Source organism: Parasteatoda tepidariorum, chromosome 8 (genome assembly GCF_043381705.1).
Source record: "Parasteatoda tepidariorum isolate YZ-2023 chromosome 8, CAS_Ptep_4.0, whole genome shotgun sequence".
Classification (NCBI taxonomy): Eukaryota; Metazoa; Arthropoda; class Arachnida; order Araneae; family Theridiidae; genus Parasteatoda; species Parasteatoda tepidariorum.
This window is the reverse complement of record NC_092211.1, coordinates 15,541,218-15,550,161: the sequence shown is the minus strand read 5'-3', so window position 1 is coordinate 15,550,161 and position 8,944 is coordinate 15,541,218. Positions and strand designations below refer to the sequence as shown.

Sequence of the window (8,944 nt, the reverse complement as noted above, 5' to 3'; positions counted from 1 at the left end):
GCAAGAACTGAGAACTGCAAAAAAGTAAAATTTTTTTTTACCTAACATAAAAATCTATATCCGATTTAAAAAAAAAAAAACAGAAAATAAATGTATACAAATAAAAAAGATATTAAGCAAAAATTATAAAATAATTGTGATATTTTTTCATTGATAGAAATTTTAATTTTGCTGCTTTGTGTCTGCAAATTTTGTGCAGTCTTTTTAAAAATTGCAACGTTGAAAATTCTCAATTAAAAAATAGTTAAATTCATGCTTACTGTTCTTCACCTATAAAAATGATAAATTATGTAACTTTTGCTTTATTGGTAAACATTTCTTTATAGAATGCCCCTATGTAAGAAAAAATAATAAATTCGTTTGAGAATAAAATCTTACACAATCTCAAGGCAGAACGATTACATTATTACAGCATAAGTTATTTCAAATGTTACTTTCTTAACATCACGTCGACAGCATTCGTAACACTTCCTCATAAATTCAAATTAAAAACAAAACCTTTGCAAAGAAAAATCTCTTCATGCAAATAAATCATTTAATTATGTTCCTCATCTCTCTCAAGTATACAGTTCAAGAGAACGTAAATTAATCACTGATCGTTTAAAGAATATAATGTAGTTATTAAAAGCCTCGCTACACTGTTGATCTGTCAAATATATTTGAATTCAATGTCCTTGGTCTTTTGTCTTCTTGTAGCAACATATAATGAAAGAATTGTAGCAAAAACCCACGCGCAATTCTAAAAAAAGGACGCTGAACATTCCATCTTAGATGGCGCCCCACGTCGAAGAACAAAAAGAGAACATAAATTTCAGCTAAATGTTAATTAATGATACTTCCTGATGCGAGTATTTTCTTTCAATTAGAAGACCGACCGTTGTTTGTCTTTTGTCTTGTCTTCAATTAAATCTTCATTAGTGAGTTTTAATTTAATGATATCAATCTTCAATCCACGTGGAAGTCGTCCCTATTTAGAAGAAAGAAAAAAATTGTTATTTATTATAGAGGTATTTTCTCAAGTTTAATTTTAGGGTGCAATCTGAAGAGTTAATAAAACCTTTATTTTTAATTTCGGATAATCTAGTAGGGTAGAAAAATAACTACAATACCATTTTTTGTTGAATATTGACTAATGGAAAAAAAGTTGCAATACTTTTAAAATTTTTGAATCTGAGTTTTGAACCATTTATTTATTTATATCTTATTATTTTTATTTTTACAAATTTTGAAATTTTTATTTCTTATTACAAAAATAATTACACGAAAACTTACATAGACTTATTTACTGAGAAAAAAAAGTATGACCAAAACTAACAGAATATGGTAATATTTGGTCTGACGCTATGGGAACACCAAAAAGTTCAGTAATTTTTAACGAAGCGCTATGGTAATGATTTTGGTATTGTATTTGAATTTTGTTATTTTGGATTTGGTAACAGTAAAATATGGTTTTATAATGTGTGATAAAATTTGTTAAATGTGGTAAAATTTAGAAATTTTATTATGATACTTTATATATGGCATAAAATCCATTTATTCGGTAAAATTTATTGTTCAGTTTTTTTTAAAATTATTTCTAACTGTGCGGTAATAAGAATTATAATTAGTAAAATCGGAATTCCAGTCACCCGTTGACATATGAATGGTAAAATTACCAAATGAATGATTTAAATGCTCGAATTTTGTTTTCCATTATCAAAATTTGTTTCTTTTTTTTAAATATTTTTTTTTACCAGAAACGTTATTGTTATAAAGTACGGTAATGTTACGGGAATTTTTTGTCTCCGTGTACAATACTTCTTGATATCAGTAAATCTTAGAAGATCGATTGTCGTTACATCGATTAGAAGACGTTTGTCTTCACTCAAATCTTCCTTTAAGAGTTTTAATTTAATAATATCGATCTTCAATCACATGGAAGACAGAAAAAGATAAGACATTGTTATTAATAATATAAGTGTTTTATAAAGTTTATTTTTAGAATGCCTTTAAATAATGTTAAATAAAGCAGTTATTTTTATAAATTTTCATTTCGCGGAGCAACAAAATGACCTGAGTGCCATTTTTGTAGGATATATAACCAGTTTCTTTTGGATATGCTTTCCAGATTTTTTTCGCATATTAAAGTTGGATATTTTTCACACTATTTAATTGAGAGTTTTGGAGTTATCACTTCTATTATGAAAAAAAAAATAGACATATCCTCAATAAAAATGCATAAATTTTTTTTTGCACTGTTGTTTTTCGGATTACATGAGAAAATCAAGTTAATAACAGCAGAGATATGTCACATAGTTAACAAAACGTAGAATCAAATCTGTTAATTAAGGTCAGAGCAGCCTTTTTTTTATTAAAATTTCTGTTCTTAATATGAAAGAATATTTTCTTTCAATTGGAAGAATGGCTGTTGTTGTTTTGTGTTGAATTTTAATTAAATGGTTTCAGACGTCAATGTTTCGAAGAAAGAAAAAACCTTTTCTTATTTTTAAAATTATTTTGCTTAGCTGAATTAAAATAGTCTATTTTTATTTTCAGATAATTAAGTGGAATCAAAAAATAACCACTGCGTCCCTATCACTAAAATATTTAAAATTAGAAGGAATGAATAACTGTTCTTTTGGAATAAAGGAATAGCTTTGCTGAATATGATTAGAATAAATGATAGAATTAAGAATAAATATTTAATATTAAAAAAATGTTTTGCTGTTAAAGATAAATTAATAATTTTGTTGAATACGTTTCGAACTAATGAATACCCACTTGAAGTTTTTTGAATAATAAATTTATTTAATAAAAATTAACAAAAAGGAATATTTTGTTAAACATTTTTATTAAAAAATACGATGATTTTAGAAGTTTTGAAATTACCGCCTTCCCCACGAAAAAAAAATTCAATAAATAAAAAGATAAAAAATCACATCTGCTCAGCCGATGCTGTATGTGTTTCAAAAAACTCAATAAAATACATTCTACGAAAGGAAATAAAAATAATCAATTTGTTTGCAGAAATCATGTTTAAAAAATTCTAAAATTGATCATAAAGTTTATTTTTATTGTCACGTTGTACCAATTATACGATTATTAAAAAAAATAATAATAATAACTTTTCAAGGTCACAAACGGTGAAAATAATAATAATGCATTACAACAAACCTAATATCTCGTGCAATAAATAAAATTACATTATTTGAATTTTCCTTTTTAATCCCAATGTGTTATAACCATTATTTAATATTTTAAATGTTTTGTTTCAACAATAATGAATTGCCTGTTTTTGTATTGATAAAAGTCTTATATGAGTATACATATTATTAAATGGCTTTAATTGCTAATATTTTTGTTATTATATGTAGAAAAATGAATATGAATAGATAGAAAATAGAAATAAAAATAGATAAAAAAATTAAATATTCTTAAATATGCTTTTAATATCACTAAAAATGTGGGTTTTTTGCAATGGAGTCACTGAAAGACCTTATATGATGCTGCTTGTTTCAAAGCTTATGCAGCTTTACTCCAAGAGTTAAACATGAAACCCATAATAATAAGACCCGATCATAGAAATTAATCGTAAGATCCGATCCGAACATAAGTCCCATAAATTTACAAAAATTACTAAACTTACTAAATTTTAAATCTTACTTTCACAACAAATATCATTAAAATGAATTAAATAAATTAGTGGTTCTTAACCTGAATCTGTTGCATTTGCTAATTGATCTGCGATATTTTGAAAATACATTCTCAAGATTATATTACAAAAAGAAATTGATTTATCTGAATGATAGTAATTGTTAATAGAGAACTTAATACCAAGAATAAATAATTACTCATAAAATAAAAGGAAAATCAATATTGTAGTCATTAGTGAAAAAAAAATAATAATTTGGCGGAAAAAAAAAGTAAATAAATAAATTGCATAATGAATTTAAAAAAAGTATCAATTTCTCTGTACCTTGTGTATGCATTCTCTAGAAAACATCGCAGTTGAATATCTCTCTGTAATATAAAAAAAAAAATAACCCATTTAAATAACTTAAAGTATTAAACATGTAATTTAAGACTTTTTTTTCATTATTGTTAAAATATTGAGAATTAATTCAATCATGTTAACTATAAGAAATGTATACATCAAAATTAACTTTCAATTTTGGAAGGCTTAAGAAATTTATTTTGCAGCACAAAAAAAATTTCTCCGATATGATTTGTTTCATTAAAAAATATTATTTAGGAAACAAAATTAGAAATTAAAAAAAAAAGTTGTTGGACATGATTCTACTCGCATAAATTACACATTAGTAGACAGTCATACACATTTGGAATACACATATGCATATTATACATATTTTTAATATACGTTGTATGCAGTAGTTTTAAGAGAATCGTGTGCATTCTTTAATCTGATTTAAACTTTTTATGAATATTTCAAACAGAGAAATCTCTTCAATTAGAATATACACAATTCGAATCGACATTATATTCCCTAGGATTTTTTATTCATACCAATCTTGCAAATTTTTCCAGCAATTTTTTGAATTCTGATCCTTATGGCTACGTTGAGAGTAAGGTTTGTGTAAATATAATGAAAATGTTCCAAGAAGTCAACGTGATCACGAAAAACAAATAACCTTAAAGCACTATTTAAGATCTTAGAAGGTTTGTTGAAACAAACGTTTAACTTTTCTTATTTTGTGTTTTTGTTGATGTCAAATAACTAGTCACGTAAAATTAAGCGAAAATGAGCAAAAGATTATCTCAAAGTTATTTTGCATGGTTCAAAATTATGTGTGCACTAAGAGAGTAAAGGAAAAAAGAAGAAAAAAACAAGACACTGAGTAATTCTTTTCTGATAGATTTTCACAGAAGTGCACAGCTCGAATTATCAATCCTAAAAATTCTAATTATTTATTAAGTAATAAAATTAGACCCAAAAACGTAGGTTTGCAGAATAAACGTGCTTTTTTTTTCGACAGATTTGGATTTTTGATTCTCAAAATAAGAAGAGTTGCCACAATATGGCTCCAATAACTTAGCAGGAGAGCGGACGAAAGTTTGAACCCCTTAATGTTCATTTTACTTTTTTGTGTATTTCGCCATATTTTGGAAAGTTTTCAAACAGATCGAAAACTTTTTGCATGCATTTTTCCAAAGATAATTTAAAACAAAAAATAATTTATAATGAATATTACTTCTTTTCATAACGGTCAAAAAAAAAAGTTTAATTGTTGGAATTGTTTTGAGTGAGCATATTTTTATATCGTTTTTAACTATTTAAATTTAAATGCCAAAACCTAAAATTTTAATGATATTTGTCGGAAAAATAAAGTACGTTAAAGAAGAGAAAAAAAATTTTTTGATCCTAGTTTTGTAATGTAGCACTAAATAATTATAATTAGTACTAAAATTAATCGTAAATACTAAATAATTAGTATATTTGTAGACTATCCTTTAAGCAATTAAGAATGGCACTTAGTGCGCAAATATCCGATCATTAAGACAAAATAATTCATTTTGATATTATTTTACACACGCTGGAAATTATGCAGAATGTTTATTTATTTGTTAATGCCATCCAATTTGCGCATTCTCATAAAATCAAGCGCCTTTTGTGATAAATTACTTATTATGAGTATTATAAGTGAAATCTTGTACTCAGTTATGTGTTATAATATGTAGCGTATCTACCACTACGAAATTACAACTACAATTCACTATTATATTAGACATGTTAAATCGACTCTATGTCGGGGTACCTTTTCATAGATGAAGGTTGACATAGTCGATAACTACTAGGCCCACAAATATTTTTTGTAATTTTTTTTAAAACCAAATCCTATTTCAATTGTTTCAAATTTTGAATAATTCAAATCTTTTTACTTTCTCCTTTGAAAATGAATTATTCTTTGTTATTTTATGTATTTTTAATATGCAAGTCGTTTAGTAAGTGACATCGTGGAACAACCACTATAATTCATAAATATTTTATGACTAGGTGCATTTTTTTCTTCTCTTTGTGTTTTTTGGTGTTTTTAAGGTGATAACAAGAAATGCACCGAATTTTTCTCGAAACACCATCTAAATTATTTTGCTTATCACTGTTTATCCAATGGAATACCCCACTGGTGATAAATAAACGGGAAATATCTCTAAAACTGACAAAAGACTGCTCCTCCCTCCCTAATAGGTACCAAAAAAAAAAAGGTGCTCATCTTTTTTTCCCTTCCTCCTTCAATTTCAGCATCATGTTTCCTTACCTTATCTATTTCTCCCTGATTCCCTACTGAAACAGGGAATACAGAAGAATTTCTTTCAACTTCAAGAGATAGGGAATTCTGTTTTGTCGGGGGGTGGGCAGCTCTAGATTAGAAGGGGGGGGATAGTGAGTGTGTTGGGGAAGTCAGAAAAGAACGATATTCCTCTACATTGCTATTACAAGAGAGACCGAAAAACGATTTTGACCTGGATGCTCAGTCGAGATGTCGCGCATTTTCGAATGAAAAAGAAGGAAAGAAAGAAAGTACTGGAAAGAGTCCACGAGAAAGAATGCATTTCGGCGATCGATAGAAAAGAATTTGGATTGTACAGATATAGAATGTAGTTTTACTAAATCACACTGAAATTATCTTTTTTGAGACGCATTATCACTTATAGGTTTTTGTGTATAACCAATCATAAATCTGATAAATTGATTTTACAATTTTTAACAATTTCGATTTAAAAAGCCAGTTTAGTTTTGTTTAAAATTTTCAGACATTTTTTAAGTTACACTGAACTAACAATACATAATAAAGATACTGAGTAATAAAGAACGAGTAAATAAGTAAAGTAAGTAATAAAGTTATTGAGTGCCATACAATGCAATTGTTAATGAGATTTCAATTCATACTGTAAAAATCGGGCGATTATTAAGCAACAATAATATTAAAGTTACTGAGTATTCTACGAAAAGTAATTACTTAGAAGATTTTAAGCAGCATTTCATCAATGTACCAATGATACAATTAATAATAATTTACAATAATTAAAAGTTATTAGACAAACAACGAAAAATAGTTAAAGAGATTTTTCACACTCACTTATTATCCTAAAGGTAATCGTATGACATACGCTTGTGTTGAAGTAATTGAGCAGGCTTAATTTAATGATTCTGTGTCACTGATATGCATATTTAGTTCAATGCGTATACACGAAATCTTGCGGATAGCGATTTTCCAAACCATCATTGTTTTAGGACCTGCTCTCTTGTTTTTTTCAAAGAGTGGGTGTGATTCTTGTCTTCGCTGCTGCAAGGAATGGTAAAGGGTAGAATTTTTTTTTCTTAGAAGAGAAACATTTTGCTTTGTATTTTTCTTCAAAACGAAAGTGAAAAAATTCTTGATTTTTCATTTATTATTGTTAGTTGCATGTTCTAAATCAATACTTTTTCCCCCTTTCAATTATTTTTAGTATTTTTTTTCATATTCGATGGTACAATAATAATATCAAGGTTCTTTTAAATAACTACATAAAAACCTGGGATTTTTTGTAGAGCACAATTATAAAATTTATTCAGGAATTTAAAATATGTAGAACTGATTAATTAATTAAGTTCTGAAAATTAAAATGTTCCTGAAAAATAGGTTACTAATTAATGAAGCATAATCGATATTAACAATTTTCTACTTCGATTAAAAAGCTGAACTATAAATACAAGGAAATGTTTAGCTCTTATCAGTTTTGTCATATAATATCTTTGTTATAGTATTCTATGCATTCATATTGGTTTAAAATTGAAAAAAGTCAAGAACTAATTAATATTTTACTAAAAATTATGAAAGAGAAAATGAGCTCGTTCTTACATCTAAACCATAAGTTTAAAGAGATTATATTGAAAATTACAAAAATCATGGTTTTTTTAATTGCCAGATTTTTTTTATGGTGGAATATTCGATTTACATAAATATGCTGAGATCACCTTATAATTTTTTTAGTATCATAATAACGGAAAAGGTCACTTTGTCTTAAAGGAAAATTTTAAAAAATTAAATAACAGAGCAATTTTATAAGAGGAGTTTTTATTAAATTGTAAAATAGAAACGAAACGTTCGCTAAGAAATATTTAACTTTCATCAATACAGTATGAATATGATGAACTTATACAAATAAAATTACACATCAAATCAAGCTTTAAATGTTTCATTCAATTGAGTTTTGCATTTGCTTGTAATAGAACACTATATAGTTATTTTTTTGTTTATTAATTTCCAAGAATAAAATATTTTGGTTAGAGAGTTCATGTTCCATGAGTGATTCCTTGATTGCAACATGGAAAATCTAATTTTATGTGTGATTTAATGAGCTAAAGATATCGTAATAATTTTAAGAAATAGAGATTAACTAATAAGATATCGGTCATAGAAATTATCAGTTGATATTGTCGTATGCTCTCAAAACTCTTGTTGTTCGAAACATGTACTTTATTGTTAATAATATTTTTTTTTTTTCAAAACTTTTTTACAAAATTCGATTTAATGCTAGAAATTTTTAATTTAGAAGTATAATTATCAATTTTGAACAATTATTTTGAAAAGTATAAATCTAATTAAATTACTGGTTGATTAATTTAAATTAAAATATACATCTTAAATCATAGTGAAAATTATTTAGTCAAGTAAATTACTATTTGCAACATCGTGAGAGAAAGGATATAATTATATTAGACTCGATTTATGAAAAATTTATGCATTTGTTAAATCATTAAGTATTCTGAATTTTTGTGTACACCTAGTATTTTTTGCAAGCTTTTATAATAGTTTTTCAAATAGCTTGTCAATATCTTTGTCTCATTTGTCAAAAACTTACCTTATTATTCTTATTTAAAATTTATAAAAAAAATATTCTTATTTAGAAATGTTGTTACTTTAAAAAAAAAATTAAAGTACTTAGTGTAAAACAGGAATTTATT

At 26.0% G+C, this 8,944-nt stretch overlaps 1 long non-coding RNA gene across 1 annotated transcript in view; it reads right to left on the bottom strand.

Moving 5' to 3' along the window:
• Positions 1–286: 286 nt before the first annotated feature.
• LOC122269183 (uncharacterized) overlaps positions 287–8,944 on the bottom strand; it is an 83,299-nt gene continuing 74,641 nt past the window's right edge. Inside the window, exons 6-7 of the long non-coding RNA XR_011637389.1 lie at positions 3,956–3,999; positions 287–967 (exon numbers count right to left, since the gene is read on the bottom strand). This is a non-coding gene — a long non-coding RNA (uncharacterized lncRNA). The remainder of the gene's footprint in view (positions 968–3,955; positions 4,000–8,944) is intronic.